Below are 18061 nucleotides of genomic sequence, written 5' to 3' on the forward strand. Positions count from 1 at the left end.
TGAGTGCTCGGTTGGCCTGGATGATCTTGGAGGTCTCTTCCAACCTGGTTGATTCTATGATTCTATGAGCTTGGAACAAATATTTATTGAATATTAATGAGCTATCATGGCCCTCTTTGCCTTGTAGTACTCTGTCCCATGCTATTTCCCCTAGTAATTGCTTGAAGACTCCAAAGTTGGCCCTTCTGAAATCCAGAGTTGTGATCCTGCTAGATATTCTGCTCCTACCACTCAGGATCCTAAACTCCACCATCTTATGATCTCTGCAGCCAAGGCTGCCCTCAACCTTCACTGCTTCAACCAGACCCTACTTGTTGGAGAGTATCAGGTTCAACAACACTTCTCTCCTAGTTGGCTTTTCCATCGTTTGCATCAAGAAGATGTCATTGATGCACTGGAGGACACTCTGGGACTGTGGCTGACTAGCTGAGTGGACCTTCCAGCAAATGTCTGGGCCTGTGTTTGAGATGCAGCTACCAGCTGCCTATAGAAGGCCTCATCATTTTCCTCATCCTAACCAGGTGATTTGTAACAAGCATTCACAACTGTATCAGCTCTGCTACCCTGCCCCTTGATTCATACTCACAAATTCTCTACTTGCTTCTCATCCTCCCCTGGGCACAACTCAATACATTCTAACTGCTTCTTCACATGGAGAGCAACTCGATCACCTCAGTTTGCTGACCTGTCTTTCCTAAAGAGGACACAGCCATCCATGATCACATTCCACTCATGTGAGCTAACCCACCAGGTCTCTGTAATTGCCACCAGATCATAATCTCCTGAGCACACCTGGACTTCTAACTCCTCCTGTTTAGTCCCCACGCTACATGCATTGGTGAGAGTTTTATTAGCCAGACTTACAAAAGTACAACAGATTTCCCTGATGATAAAATAATTTCCTTCTCCAATTAAATATGAGAGCAGAAAACTTACAATATTTTTTTCACAACAGCCAAATAAATTACTGAATCATTCTGTCATCAAAAATCTATTTTAATTCCCATAAATAATTATTCATCTTTACTTAGAATTCACATAGTAGCAATCAAAACACAAGTGGTAAATAAGAGACTTAATTTTTATCATATAAGTAAATATAAGACTTAATTTTTATCAGATAAATAAAATGGAGAGATAAATATTCAGGTCCTGAAACTAGAAAAGAGTCTTTTCTTTCAGTGTTTCACAAAAGTTTCTTGTATTGCTGCTTATTGCACTTTTTATTGATTCTATTTTCTATATTTCATGCATTTTATCTGACAGTTTGCTTAAAATACATAGACTCAGCTGGGAGAAAAAGATTGCTAGTGTAAAGAGTATTACTGATAGCCAAAGATCTCTTATATCAGTAAAGATCTATAAGGGTGATTGTGGGGAAAAAAGCTAAGAGCTACTCAGGAGGAAAAAAAATATGATGCTGGAGGAAGAGCATGAATGAAGATTGGTGTTGTAATTTAGAAGCCTATCTTGTTTCGCAGTCCCTGATAACCCCACTCTATTTCATACAACTGAAGAGCAGCAGGGAGTTTTCACCCTGTTGTGACTAGCCATTCCTTATGAAAGAACAAGGTTGTTCTTGGGTTGAGCCATCTGATTGTGATGGTTTAGGTGTTACCCACCACACTGCACTTAAGAAAATCACCCAGACTAGACTCAGCTGAGCTGGAAATTGACTGAAGCTTTATACTTACAGCACAGCACAATACACAAGCAGGTATTTACAATATCTACAGCTATGGACAGTAATATATAAGGTTAAAAGTAATGCAGAAACACAACAGCTATCCCAGAAACCAGAGTTCCCAGGAGGGGCTCCAAATCACCCTTCCACCTCCTTTCCACCCCTCTACCTTACCCCAGACTTTGCCTTATGATCAAAGTGAGTTTGGAGTGTCGGCCAGGGGGGTTAGGAAGCAGAAGTATTAGTCACACAAACAGCAGGTTAGAAAGAGAGAAGTGCAGCCCCAAAGACACAGTAACTGTGTTATCTATGTTTGTGGTTTGGTTTCTATACATCTCAGCAAGCCTACAAGTGCAGTAGACATCACCACTGTTTCCTTCTTCACAGCCTATCATCTAATTGTTCTCACCAAAATATCCCAGCTAGGCTTAAACTAGCACACTGATGGATAAGTAACTGCAGCATGTGGGACTTAGATATCTGCATTTTGCCTTGGCATATTGTAACATTGTGTAAAGCAGGGAGATGAAAAATCATGAAAATTCACCAGGTCAGGGATAAAATTTGTCCGTTGTTCTTCCTTTGTGGAAACAGAATAATTCAAGGAAACAAAACAGAAACAGAACAAAAAGCTACCTAAGGGCAGTTTGCTGTGCATTTGATCACTGCTACATCAAAATTACAAAACTCCTCTGTTCTTGCCTTCTCAGTTGTAAGAACATTTTCTTTTCCCCCTACACTTACTGAACTGACTGTGCTATTTGAGGTGAAGGTAATTAATCTTCAAGTTCTTACATAAAGGAGAGGATTAAGGACTTAGCTAAAATAAATGTAGAAGTATAAAGCATACACATGGAAAAATCCTTACAAATCCAAATGGATCAGCAGATTGTACACACACAGAGATGCACACATTGTATATATTTTGGTTTATTAAGTGAAACAGCCCCACACAGGGAGAAAAATTAAGGTGTTGTGTTTTCTTTTTTTTTTTCTTCATTAAAGAACTGGCCAAATTAAGACAATAGAAAAAGACACAGAATCATAGAATCATAGAATCAACCAGGTTGGAAGAGACCTCCAAAATCATCCAGTCCAACCTAGCACCCAGGCCTATCCAATGAACTAGACCATGGCACTAAGTGCCTCAGCCAGGCTTTGCTTGAACACCTCCAGAAACAAGCTGTTGAGATACTGGAAGGTGTCCAGAGAAGGGCGACAAAGCTGGTGAGGGGCCTGGAGCACAGCCCTGTGAGGAGAGGCTGAGGGAGCTGGGGGTGTGCAGCCTGGAGAAAAGGAGGCTCAGGGGTGACCTCATTGCTGCCTACAACTATCTGAAGGGAGGCTGTAGCCAGGTGGGGTTGGTCTCTTCTCCCAGGCAACCAGCAACAGAACAAGGGGACACAGTCTCAAGTTGTGATGGAGGAGGTCTAAGCTGGATGTTAGGAGGAAGTTCTTCCCAGAGAGAGTGATTGGCATTGGAATGGGCTGCCCAGGGAGGTGGTGGAGTCACCGTCCCTGAAGGTGTTCAAGCAAAGCCTGGATGAGGCACTTAGTGCCATGGTCTAGTTGGTTGGACAGGGCTGGGTGCTAGGTTGGCCTGGATGCTCTTGGAGGTCTCTTCCAACCTGGTTGATTCTATGATTCTATGTTTAAGTTAGACATAAAGAAATTCTTTATGATGAACAGTGAAATACTGGAACAGTTTGCCCAGGGATGTGTTTGAGGCTCTGTCCTTGGAGACATTCAAGGTCAGACTTGATGTGGCCCTGTGGCAGACTGATCTACTCGAAGGGGTCCCTGCTCACTGAAGAGGGGGTCAGACAGGATGACTTTTGAGGATCTCTCCCAACTCAATGCAATGTGTGCAACTGTATATCAGCATACTTCAACTTGTGAGAGTAGGACCTGATGAAGAAGACACCCTTATTCCTTGGCTTTATTTTTGTATTCCTTTTTTCTTGTGCACAATAATGTTGGTGTGTTGTTTGGTTGGGTTTTTTTTTTTGGGGGGGGGGGAGGGTTCTTTGTTTCTTTGTTAGTTTTTGCTTTTGATTTTAGTTGTTGTTGGTTTGAGGCTTTTTGTTTGGTTGGTTGGTTTTGGTTTTGTTTAAAGCTAAATGGCAAACTCAAATACCAGTATTTGTCACTGAAAATCACATAAACTTTTCTTCTGAAAGATCTTACTTTAGAAGCTTACTTCAAATGACTTTTTTTCCCAGATGATATTACTTCACCATATGGCAGCAGGCTTTCAACTAATAAGATGACACTTAGAGAATAAAGAAAAGAATATTGTTTATGGTTAACTTTAAATCCCAAGTGTAATTTCAGATAAAAGGAGTATGCTCAAGTGCCAGCAAGGTACAGCACATTATATATTGCTTCCCATCTCAATGAAACAAACAAGAACTGATTATTCAGTTTCGACATGTTTTATGCTATGTTATTTTCCTTCATGTTCATGAATTTTCTTTTGTACCCAAGTGATGAAAGCTTATCAGACTTCACTAAAAATCTCCAGGAAATGCTTTATACTGATAGCTCAGGGTCTGACTGTCCCAGTGAAAAGTATTTTATCAAAGGATTTAGATGAAACCGGTGTGGGAACTATTGTTTGCATGAAAGCAACCAACTGTTTGCTTCAGTTGGCAATTCTGCTTATGTTAGAATCATACAATCAACCAGGTTGGAAGAGACCTCCAAGATCATCCAGTCCAACCTAGCACCCAGCCCTAGTCAGTCAACTAGACCACGGCACTAAGTGACTCAGCCAGGCTTTTCTGGAACACCTCCAGGGATGGTGACTCCACCACCTCCCTGGGCAGCCCATTCCAATGCCAATCACTCTCTCTGCCAACAACTTCCTCCTAACATCCAGCCTAGACCTCCCCTGACACAACTTGAGACTGTTGATGGTTGCCTGGGAGAAGAAACCAACCCCCACCTGACTACAACCTCACTTCAGGTAGTTTTAGACAGCAATGAGGTCACCCCTGAGCCTCCTCTTCTCCAGGCTGCACACCTCCAGCTCCCTCAACCTCTCCTCATAAGGTTTGTGTTCCAGGCCCCTCACCAGCTTTGTTGCCCTTCTCTGGACACCTTTCAGCACCTCAACATCTCTCTTGAACTGAGGGGCCCAGAACTGGACACAGCACTCAAGGTGTTAGAAAATTAGAAGAGCTAGAGCTACTTTGTGGGTATGATTTACTTTGTGTTTACAATTATTACTTCTAAATACCACCTCCATGTGGGATGTCAGGCTGACACAGAGGGTCAGGCTAAGATGAAGAGACTACCAACCAATTTAATTTTCAGAAGTGCTCACCTGAAGCTCTACTTTAATCTTTAGAGTTGGTCATATATCTAATTGTTCAAGCCAAATGATCTTGGACAAGTTAATTACAGCATTATCTGGGGGTTACTTTGAATACAAGTGCATTAATAGTATAATATACTTCTGAACACAGAAGAGTGAATGAGAACTGGGGAAAGAACAGGGTAAGATTACAGAAACCAAGGGTAAAATGTAATCCCTAAATTGGTGTCAAGATGTGCTGCTTGTTGTTTACATGTTTCAGCTGCTAGAATACCCAAAGAAAAACAAAATCACAAGTCTTTGGTCTTATCACAGGAATATCATGCCACTTGAGGCCCATTAGGGTAAACCACCTGTCTGTAGGATGGTGATTCAGCCAGATGCTGGTTTCCCTAAAGATATGTAACAGATTCTTCAGCCTTATGAGAGAGATTCAGACACTTAGCCACTGACATATTTTTAAGCAGTTGCATTTAACCTCTACTGAAAATGGTTGAGGGAATATGCAGTTATAAGTTGTTTTAGGGCAATTTTAATTGTTTACATACCAGAATCTGTTAACTACTTGGAATCATAGAATCAACCAGGTTGGAAGAGACCTCCAAGATCATCCAGTCCAACCTAGCACCCAGCCCTACACAATCAACCAGACCATGGCACTAAGTGCCTCATCCAGTCTTTTCTTGAACACCTCCAGGGATGGAGACTCCACCACCTCCCTGGGCAGCCCATTCCAATGCCAATCACTCTCTCTGCCAACAACTTCCTCCTAACATCCAGCCTATGCTTCCCCCAGCACAACTTGAGACTGTGTCCCCTTGCTCCATTGCTGGTTGTCTGGGAGAAGAAATCAACCCCCACCTGGCTACAACCTCCCTTCAGGTAGTTCTTGACAGCAATGGGGTCCCCCCTGAGCCTCCTCTTCTCTAGGCTAAACACCCCCAGCTCCCTGTGATGGTTTGGGTGTTCCCTGCCCCCCACACTTTAGAAATCACCCAGATTTGACTCAGCCAGCTCTTGAAATACGAGTGAAGCTTATTATTTCCAGCTTATCACAATGTACAAGCAGATATTTACAGAATATACAGTTATAGATAGAAATATACAAGGTAAAAGGTAATACAGAAACACAACAGCCCTCCCAGAAACCTGTGTCCCCAGGAGGGGCTCTCAACCACCCCTACACCTCTGCCCCTCTCAATCTTACCCCAATCCCAAGGAAGAATGGAGGTTCGGCCATAGGTTAAGAATCAAAGTGGGTTAGCCCAAATGGAAGGGTGTGTTAGAGAGATGCATCTCAGTCAGCAGCCCAAGCAAGAGTGAAAATGGTGCTATGTGTTATCAAATGTTTTTGTTTCTTGTTCCCATAGTTCTCAGCAAGGCTGTGAGTGAAGTAGACATCACCATTGTTTTAATTGCATAGCCTATGATCTAGTTCTTCTCACCAAAACATAGCTAGCGTCAAACTAGCACACTCCCTCAGCCTCTTCTCACAGGGCTGTGTTCCAGGCCCCTCACCAGCTTTGTCGCCCTTCTCTGAACACCTTCCTGCACATCAACATCTCTCTTGTGCATATATTTTAAGAAAACAAAAGCTATATTAAATTTAACAGAGGAATGTTAAAAAAAAAAAGTCTCTTCCAACCTGGTTGATTCTATGATTGTCTGATTAAGTTCATTAATTTCACATTCTTGAATATTATAGAAAGTATTTTATTTATTTCATTACATCCAGTTCTAAAGAAACATGAGAGACAACTATATTAGCATCTCAGGCTTCACCAGTAAGGGCTGTGACCTCAGTTTACATTTTGCCAGATGCTTCACACAGTATCACAGCATCACAGTATTATCAGGGTTGGAAGAGACCTCACAGATCATCAAGTCCAACCCTTTACCACACAGCTCAAGGCCAGACTATGGCACCAAGTGCCACGTCCAATCCTGCCTTGAACAGCTCCAGGGACGGCGACTCCACCACCTCCCCGGGCAGCCCATTCCAGTGTCCAATGACTCTCTCAGGGAAGAACTTTCTCCTCACCTCCAGCCTAAATTTCCCCTGGCGTAGCCTGAGGCTGTGTCCTCTTGTTCTGGTGCTGGCCACCTGAGAGAAGAGAGCAACCTCCTCCTGGCCACAACCTCCCCTCAGGTAGCTGTAGACAGCAATAAGGTCACCCCTGAGCCTCCTCTTCTCCAGGCTAACCAATCCCAGCTCCCTCAGCCTCTCCTCGTAGGGCTGTGCTCAAGGCATCTCCCCAGCCTCGTCGCCCTTCTCTGGACATGCTCAAGCATCTCAATGTCCCTCCTAAACTGGAGGGCCCAGAACTGAACACAGGACTGAAGGTGTGGCCTGACCATTGCAGAGTACAGGGGCAGAATGACCTCCCTGCTCCTGCTGACCACACTATTCCTGATGCAGGCCAGGATGCCACTGGCTCTCTTGGCCACCTGGGCACACTGCTGGCTCATGTTCTCTTCTGCTGTGATATTTTATATGATTACAATGCATGTTGGTTCAGGTTTCTGTCTGCAACAGCTGTGGAAGAAAAGAAGAAGCTACTAATATAAATGCTTTACCTGAAACATTAAACCAAATCCTGAATAGATAAATATCTTTACTGTAAGAAATTTAAGCCTCAAGTTTTCTAAATGGTAGAAAAATTAGTTATATATTTATGTTTCTGTGAAGAAAGAACTCACAATATTTTAATGTCCCTTCCACACACTTCTCTAATGGGGCATATGGCATAATTTGATGTAATATAAAAAGCAGAGTTATTGTAGCATGTGCAAGACAGCTGTTAGTTTTCCCTGACAGCTTGCAGAAAACCCACAAAGTTGAACTTACTTTTTTTTTGTCTTCACAAAGCTCTAAGATTGGAGCATTTTAACAGCTAATGCAATGAATAATAGCTGTTAATTTCAGAATAGTTTGTTTCAATACAACATTTTTAGTAGAAAATAATTAGGATTCTGTTTTATATTGAAAGGGGGACACAGTCTCAAGTTGTGCCAGGGGGAGGTATAGGCTGGATGTTAGGAGGAAGTTTTTCAAAGAGAGAGTGATTGGCATTGGAATGGGCTGCCCAGGGAGGTGGTGGAGGCACCATCCTTGGACGTGTTCAAGAAAAGACTGGCTGAGGCACTTAGTGCCATGGTCTGGTTGACTGGCTAGGGCTGGGTGCTAGGTTGGACTGGATGATCTTGGAGGTCTCTTCCAACCTGGTTGATTCTATGATTCTATGAAAGAAGCTGAACAAACATACTGGTTCCTTTATAATTAGAGGGTGTCCATCATACAGTTAGTCAAAAGTAAATGACAAAGCTGAATGATTAGTGATTCTGTAAAGTTAAAAAACAATATATGCATTTATTATAACCACCCCCCCTCAAACTACATATATAGACATAATGTATGTCCTTGCAGAACAACAGTAAATAGTGGAGATGTCATAGGAATATTCTGAATAAAGGTGACCACACGTGAAGCAATACTAGAAAAGTTAATGTTGCACCATCCAAAGAGTTGGTGATGTGTAGCTCTTTACATGGTGTGTTAAAATAGAAAATTTCTTAAAAGATGTGCTAGTTTGAAGCAGGCTAGAATGTTTTGGTGAGAAGAACTAGATTACAGGCTAGGAAAGGAAGACAATGGTGATGGCTACTTCACTCACAGGCTTGCTGAGAGGTGTAGGAACAAGAAATAAAAACATAGATAACCACTCTCACTTGGGCTGCTGGCTGAGCTGCATCTTACTCTCTAACCTCACTCTCCATTTTGGACTAATCCACTTTGCTTCCTAACCCCCTAACCGAGCCTCCATTCTTCCTTGGGACTGGAGTATGGTTGAGGGGGCAGGTGGAAGGTGCAGGGGTGGTTGGGAGCCCTTCCTGGGGACTCAGGTTTCTGGGAGGGCTGTTGTGTTTCTGTATTCCCTTTTACCTTGTCTATTTCTGTCTATAACTGTATATACTGTAAATATCTGCTTGTATATTGTGCCAGCTGTAAATATAAGCTCCATTCATATTTCCAGAGCTGGCTGAGTCTAGTCTGGGTGATTTCCAAAGTGGGGGGGTGGGGAACACCCAAACCATCACAAAAGAAAAAAATGGTTATCTGTGCACATTAAAGTTTGTCAGCTTAGGGCCTGTATCTGCCTATGTAGCTGCAACATATGATTTGACAAACAGTTTTCTGTCACTGTGACCAATTGTGTGCACTTCTTTCATCTGTTTTAGCTTTCAAATAATGTGTTCCCTTTCCACTACTGGTTATAACTGCCTCTGGCCAATACCCTACTATACTATCTGCAGGAGTTTTTGAACCTGAGCATCACCCAAAACTGTTCCTGGACATGGTTTGAACACTTTTGCAGTATAAGCAGCCAAACTCCAGGGACAAGGAGTGTTCTGTTGCTATGTTTAGTTTAGAAGGATGTCTTTTTCTATATAAAGACCAGTGTTTGTCTTACAAGAACAGTCTACCCCCACAGTTATGATTCTGTGGTTCCTCGCACACTAGAAAGGGTTTTATTCACTCCTTTCTCAAAGGCCTTATGAGTAAATTTGTCACATCTAGTTCTTTCAATTCTATATTGAAGATGTCTACATTTAGTCAACAGGAAAAAAAGAAGCACTTTAGACAATGAGTCATCTGACTTATTTTAGACTCTACATTAAAGCTAAAGATCAAATGTGACCTAAAACAACTGATTTGTTCTCTGCTGACACTAAATATAGATACTGAACTCAAAAGCATGTCTACATTACAACATTTTACTTGGTTTGGCTGAGCTGGAGTTAATTCTCCTCAAACCATTCTTCTGGTGCTGCGCTTTGCAGCTGTAGCTGATAACACATCAGTGTTTTGGCTACTGCTGAGCAAGTATCCAGGCTGTGTTTTTCCAACATTTCCCAATCCCAAGAGTATGTTGAGAGGTGGGCAAGATCTTGGGAGGGGACACAGCTGAGTCAGTTGACCCAAATTGGCCAAAGAGATATTCCATGCCATATGATGTCTCAGATATGAGAACGAGGTGACAGAAAGCATCTAGGAGGATATTTGTCCATGGCATCTATCCTTCAGAGAACCACTCAGTGTAGAAGCCCTGCTTCCCCAGAACCACCACCATCTACTGATGGGAAGCAGAGAATAACAGCTCTCTGCTTTCCCTTGCACAGACATTCTATCACTTGTCCTTATCATCATTGTTAAATTGCCTATGTCTTATAACAGCTTTTTTCCCTTCTCCCCTGTCCATCTAAGAAAGGGAGTGGTAGAGTGGCTTTGGTGGACATGAGAATCATAGAATCATAGAATCAACCAGGTTGGAAGAGACCTCCAATTAGCCACTGGCATATTTTTAAGTAGTTGCATTTAATCTCTATTTAAAATAGTTGAGGGAATATGCAGGTATAAGTTGGTTTAGGGCAATTTTATTTGTTTGCATTCCAGTATCTGGATACTACATAGAATCACAGAATCAACCAGGTTAGAAGAGACCTCCAAGATCATCCAGTCCAACCTAGCACCCAGCCCTAGCCAGTCAACTAGACCATGGCACTAAGTGCCTCATCCAGGCTTTGCTTGAACACCTCCAGGGACAGCAACTCCACCTGGCCCCAGCCAGGGCCAAACCACCACAAACATGTACAATTCCTACCCAGAGTCCAGATGCATGAAAGATTTAAAAAGAAAATCCCACTCCCTCACCAGTCTTTTAGGATTAGTAAGAGCCTGTGGTTTGGTTTTGGAGTGTTTTTGTGGGTTTGGTTTTCTGTGAGGGTTTTTAGGGGTTTGTGCCCAGGTGTCCAAGAGAGCCAATGGCATCCTGGCCTGCATCAGGAACAGTGTGGCCAGTAGGACAAGGGAGGTTATTCTGCCCCTGTACTCAGCACTGGTCAGGTCACACCTTGAGTACTGTTTCCAGATCTGGGCCCTTCAATTCAAGAGAGATGTTGAGGTGCTAAAAGGTGTCCAGAGAAGGGCAATAAGGCTGGTGAAGGGTCTGGAACACAAACCCTATGAGGAGAGGCTGAGGGAGCTGGGGGTGTTTAGCCTGGAGAAGAGGAGGCTTAGGGCAGACCTCATTGCTGTCTACATCTACCTGAAAGAAGGCTGTAGCCAGGTGGGGATTGGTCTCTTCTCTGAGGCAAGCAGCAACAGAACAAGGAGACACAGTCTCAAGTTGTGCCAGGGGAGGTCTAGGCTGGATGTTAGGAGGAAGCTGTTGGCAGAGAGAGTGATTGGCATTGGAATGGGCTGCCCAGGGAGGTGGTGGAGTTGCTGTCCCTGGAGGTGTTGAAGCAAAGACTGGATGAGGCACTTAGTGCTATGGTCTAGTTGACTGTCTAGGGCTGGGTGCTAGGTTGGACTGGATGATCTTGGAGGTCTCTTCCAACCTGGTTGATTCTATGATTCTATGATTAGTCCCACTTTCAGCTTCCCAAAGACTAAGATATTTAAATATGTATCTAACATGTATATGAGTCAGGAATCTTGATAAACATATTGATATTTCATTATTGCAGCTATCCATTTCTCTATTTTGACAAGATCTTTCCTTGTGTCTTGATATAAATATGCACTATACTATGCATAATATTTACTCCAGCACATCCATATCCTTCTTGTAATGAGGGCTCCAGAACTGGATGCAGTACTCCAGATGGGGTCTCAATACAAAAGTTTTACAATCAATTCTACATCTTCTGCCTGCTCAGCTTATCAGAACATGATTTCAAAGCATGTAGGAAGAAAGTAAAAAAGAAAAGTATTAGAATGCAAGCAGAAATATAAAAGAGGATTCTTTTTCAACAGAATGATGGCCTCAGACATATTTTGAACCCCTGAGAGTGTTCACTGACCTACTTACCTTCTGGTGAGTTGTTTGTTAGAGCTGTAATACAGAAAAGGAATAACTGCAGGTTGTTTTTTATTATTACAGTAGTTCATTTTGATTTTTCGTTCACAGGTCCCTTCAAAATGCTTGGACAAGTCTGTGTTGTTTCTGAGGAATTTGATTTTAACCTTGATACTACATTTGTCAGTAAGAGATGGAATCATCACCCATAGTGAAAATTACTTAAGAATCATAATTTAGCAAACAACTCACCTCTAATAATTTTCTGTGTCAATGTTGCATAGGTACTTTTTTAGATCTATAATTTAAGACCTATTTTTTTCTTCTACTGGGAGGGAAACACAAAGATTTTTGAGTCTCAAGTTGTGCCGGGGTAGGTATAGGCTGGATGTTAGGAAGAAGTTCTCCACAGAGAGAGTGATTTCCCATTGGAATGGGCTGCCCAGGGAGGTGGTGGAGGCACTGTCCCTGGAGGTGTTCAAGAAAAGACTGGATGAGTCACTCAGTGCCATGGTCTAGTTGACTGGATAGGGCTGGGTGCTAGGTTGGACTCGATGATCTTGGAGGTCTCTTCCAACCTGGTTGATTCTATGATTCTATGATTCTATGATTCTATGAGATTAAAATAATTTACTTTTGTAGAAGTTTGTAATTACTTGAAGTTATTTTGAATTGAAGCTTGTTTTGCTTTGATTAGCATGAGTAACTTGCTTAGCACAAATAGCTAGGTTTACTGAAGCCTCAGGACACGAGCAATGAACTTATGCTGCACTTACACTTAGAGTTGATGAGCACTTGTGAAAAATAAGGTAGCCACATTTTCAGCAGAAGCTGCATCCTCGAGATAAGAAAAATAATATCCAGCCAGGAGACAGAAAAATTATTCAATGAAGAACATGAAGACCTCAGACCTAAATACTACTCTTTGTCTGAATCACTGTGTGAGAGGAGGGGAACACTGGTTGTAAGGGTATCATTTCCCTTAAGTCCCTCTACAGTAGACACCCAGCTTGAGCTGAAATAGAGAGGCTCCAGTATGTACCTTGGTGCAGACAGACTGGATCAATGGGCCAAGAGCAATGGTATGAGGTTCTGCAAGGCCAAATGCTGTGTCACAACAACCCTGTGAAATGCTACAGGCTTGCAGAAGTCAGTCTGGAAAGTTGCTCAGCAGAAAAGGAGCTGGGGCTATTGGCTAATAGACAGACAAATGTGAGCCAGCAGGGTGCCAAGATGGGCAGGAATGCCACCAGCATACTGGCCTGTATCAGCAATAGTGTGGTCAGCAGAACCATGGAAGTGATTTTTCCCTCTGTATGGGTGAGGCACTGGTGAGGCCACACCTCAAATGCTGTGTTCAGTTCTGGTATCACTACTGCAAGAAGGACATCAAGGGGCTGGAGTGTGTCCAAAGAAGAGAAATCAAGTTGGTGAGGGGTCTAGAGAACAAGCTATATGAGGAGCTGCTGAGGGAACTGGGGTTCTGCAAGCTGGAGAAAGAAGGGCAAAGGGAGACCTTATTGCACTCTACAACTTCCTGAAAGGAGGTTGTAGCAGCTTGGGTGTCAGCCTCTTTTCTTAAGTAATAAGTAATAGAAGTAAAGGCCCCAGGTTATGTGAGAGAAAGTTTAGACTGAAGCCATCCTTCCGGGAGGTATTTAAAAGACATATAACTGTAGTGCTGAGGAACACAGCATTGTGGTGAGCTAGCAGTGTTGGGTTGGCTATTGGACGTGATGACCTTAAAGGTCTCTGACAGCCAAAACAATTCTATGATTCTATGATTCATGACTTGCTAGGAAGGTTTTCTTGGACCCTTCCACAACAGATTGAACCAAAAGTGAGTAATCTGTATGTTTCTAAATTGTCTGTATTTTTCAGGATCCACAAAGATGTATAGAATCATAGAATGGTTTAGGCTGGAAGTGACCTCAAAGATCATCTAGTTCCAAACCCCTACCTTAGGCAGGGATATCTTCCACTAGAACAGATGATTCTATGAATAAGATGGATTTACCTTAAGATTAATTCCATTTATTTTTGTATGGAAGTGTTATTGTCCATTTAGTACAGACATAAAGCAACAAAGTATTAACATAGGTATGCACTTTGCTGTTCCTAAGCATTTCCAGCGTGATATATTTTGAATTAAAATTATTCACATAAGCATCTATCTACATGAGTATTATATCCACGAGAGCAAGCAAACCAAACTTTTTTAATGACAATGCTTAGCATACTGAAAAATTGTAATTAATACATAATTGCAATCATATTGTAACCTTGAGCATTTAGCAGGTCAAAGGATAGCAATGGTACTCATAATAGTTTCATTATTTGAACCAGAATAATTTAGAGCCATTAAAAATAAATGTGCTTTACTTTCAGGTATCATCCTTTAGGAAAGAGAAAGCAATACCATGAATATTTATTAATTGCTGAATGCTAAAGATCCTAAGGGATACTGCTTTCATGCATATCTATTTATTAATGAATTCAAGTCATTAGTATGGCATACAAATGGAGAGAAACATCTAATTATTATTTTTTATAAAAAGAAACTAAATACTAAGTGTAGAGTTCAACTCTATACTGTTTCAAATTAAATGTCTAACTGTAATCTAGGGATGAAATCTAGATGCTTAAATCTTGATGTCTTGGTATCATTTGAAATGCTCAGGGTTTTTTTATGCATGACCCTACCATTATTAGGGACACAATTATTTTATAGGTGTTTTATTTGCCAGCTCAGACAGAGATCCCATTCACCCTAGGGCCTAGGAGATCTTAAACATCAGAAGACTATTCTTCCCCTGTACTCAGCACTGGTCAGACCACCCCTTGAGTACTGTGTCCAGTTCTGGGCCCCTCAATTCAAGAGAGATGTTGAGGTGCTGGAACATGTCCAGAGAAGGGCAACAAAGCTGGTGAGGGGCCTGGAACACAAACCCTATGAGGAGAGGCTGAGGGAGCTGGGGGTGTGCAGCCTGGAGAAGAGGAGGCTCAGGGGTGATCTTATTACTGTCTACAACTACCTGAAGGGGCATTGTAGCCAGGTGGGGGGTGGGCTCTTCTCCCAGGTAACCAGCAATAGAACAAGGGGACACAGTCTCAAGCTGTGCCAGGGTAGGTCTAGGCTGGATGTTAGGAGGAAATTCTTCACAGAGAGAGTGATTGGCATTGGAATGGGCTGCCCAGGGAGGTGGTGGAGGCACTGTCCCTGGAAGAAAAGCCTGGCTGAGGCACTTAGTGCCATGGTCTAGTTGACTGGCTAGGGCTGGATGCTAGGTTGGACTGGATGATCTTGGAGGTTTCTTTCAACCTGGTTGATTCTATGATCCTATGATTCTATTATCTTGTAATTTTATGAAATGGTAATTCTACCTCTCTCAACTGCCCCTCTCATGAAACTGTCACCAGGTGGATGGTCTCTGCCTTTACCAGATATTTTAAGATATGCAGTGTTTAAATCATCCTCTTGGTAGGCATGTTAACTGTGAGATTATATTTTATAGTGTCCTATTAAGTTGCAGTGGAATAATCTTGGTTAAAAAAATATCAAAATCACAAAGAAATGTGGTTTTTATTCTGCTGACTACTATTTCTATATACTTTTAAACTTTCTGATAAGCTTTTATGCTGACTTGGGTATATCTATTTGGTATTTTTCCTATTCAGCACTCTTCAAGATCTTGAAGCACAAATTGAATATAGTTTAGCAAGCTTCAATCTGTCACTCAGCTGGCAATTAATTAACAGAGAGACAGAAACCTTGGGGCACTGCATATTTAGTTCATTGTGTTTTTTACAGTACTGTATGGTATAGCTTACTCTACAGACTTTCAGTTGGTGCACAAAGAAACCACATTGGCTGCTGAAATTCTGCTTCTTTGAGTGTCTTGAAAGAATGACACGATGAAATTTTGATGAAGAGAGATTAAAGAGGATTTGAAGGGAAAAAAGGTAAAAATATTCATCATTGAAGGGAATCCTGTATCATATGTTACTTTATTTTAATATAATTTAAATATTTAAATCTCACAGAATCACAGAAACATTCTGGTTGAAAAAATACCCTCATCATCACCAAGTCCAATCAATAAACCTACTCTACAAGGTTGACCCTAAACCATATCCCCAAGCACCACATCCAAATGACTTTTAAACACATCCAGGGTTGGTGACTCAAACACTTCCCTGGGCAACCTATTCTGATGCCTGACCACTCTTTCCATGAAATAAATCTTTCCTAATGTCCAGTCTAAATCTACCCAGTTGCAGTCTGAGGCCATTCCCCTTGTTCTGTCTTCAATTACCTGTGAGAAGAGGCTAGCACCACCGTCTTGACAATATCCTCTCAGGATTACTGCCTCACTCCCCTCAGCCTCCTCTTCTTCAACTAAAGAGCCCCAAACTAAACAGCCCCAGCTCATTCAGTCGCTCCTCACAAGATTTATTCTCCAAGCCCTTCACCAGATTTGTTGCTCTCTTCTGCAGGAGCTCCAACAATTGTCACCTTAGACTTCCAGTCTCATATTTTTGCATGGAGTTAACCTCTTGAGTATTTCTTTTGGACTTCTATTTGTACACATAATAACTTTTTAATGATAATCAATATTTACTACTTTTTTTTTTTTTAATGAAGCTTTGTTTCTCATTAAAACTATGTTGAAAGAAAATGCCAATGAAGTGCACTAAAATTAGTAAAGAGGTTTACTCTTATGCTACGGGAACATACGTTACAGTTGTATTCCAATGCCTACAAGCAAGCCACGAGTTTTTCTTTTATCCTGTTTTCATCACCAGGGTTTCTTAGTGACTCCACTGTGGCACTTACTCAGGCTTTACAAAATATTTATAAGCTGGCTCCTGTTGGGAGTTTTCTGGTATTATAAAGAGCTTTAATTTCCAGGTTAGGAAATATGAGGAAAAACTCGGCAGCAGTTTGCATTGCTGAAACAGCTGCAGAGGCAATTTATAAACCCAGAAACAGAAAAGTAGAGGAACTCTTACATAATATAATAAATTCCCATTCTTTCCATTCATCTGTTTATTTCCAAATATAAGACCTGGCCTTTTCTTTTAGAACACATTGCAGTGCTGTGCTATTGCTAAGTACAGTACATTAATACACAAAGAATGCAAATGAGTCTGTGTGTGAGGGTGTGGGTGTGCGTTTGCACCGATTAGAGTTGCAACAATGTGATGAACAACTGAGAGATGTTAGGATGTTCTTGCTAGAGAGAGTGATTTGCATTGGAATGGGCTGCCCAGGGAGGTGGTGGAGTCACTGTCCCTGGAGGTGTTGAAGAAAAGCCTGGCTGAGGCACTTAGTGCCATGGTCTGGTTGATTGGCTAGGGCTGGGTGCTAGGTTGGACTGGATGATCTTGGAGGTCTCTTCCAACCTGTTTGATTCTATGATTCTATGTCCTACAACATTTTTTGGAGAAGAAAATGATGGAACAAATGTACTGTTGGACAAGTAAGTATGAAATATCACTACTGTGATAGAGCAAATATACTATTGAACAAGTATGGAGTATCACTACTGCGATGGAACAAAGCTACTATTGGACAAGTAAGTATGAAATATTACTACTGTGATGGAACAAATGTACTATTGGACAAGAAAGTATGAAGCATCACTACTGTTTTTTCTTAAACTTTAAGATTGTTTTGGTTTTATCTGTAAGATCAAGGATGCATTTTTTTAATTTATTGCATGTTTTTAATCTCTGTTAATTCAAGCAGGGCGTGAGTGTTTTCAGTAATTCAATTACACTCAGGCAATCCTTAGTTAATAGAACTCTAATACATTTAAGCTTCTCAAGACCACTAAATCTCAAACTCACAATGATATGAAATGCGCATGTCCCTGGAACAGATTCAGAATTTAATCTTTAGTCACTCTGTGTCTATAATGACTACAAATCTCTTTAGGAATAAAAGATACTTCCAAATCAGGCATAGTATATTATAAGTGAGAATGACCAGAATTTATTTTCAGTTTACACCTTCAACACATCTAAAATATCTCAAAAATCTAAATTATAATGACATAACTTCTGGACAGTTGTTTTTAATATTTCCTAGTTATTGTTCATAGTTATGTACAGATATGTGAGATATGTCAAATGCATTCCCTTGTGGTAAAGTCAGTGAACATTTACTGATCTTAATACTGAGCATTCCTT

Source organism: Pogoniulus pusillus, chromosome 5, assembly GCF_015220805.1.
Source record: "Pogoniulus pusillus isolate bPogPus1 chromosome 5, bPogPus1.pri, whole genome shotgun sequence".
Taxonomy (NCBI): Eukaryota; Metazoa; Chordata; class Aves; order Piciformes; family Lybiidae; genus Pogoniulus; species Pogoniulus pusillus.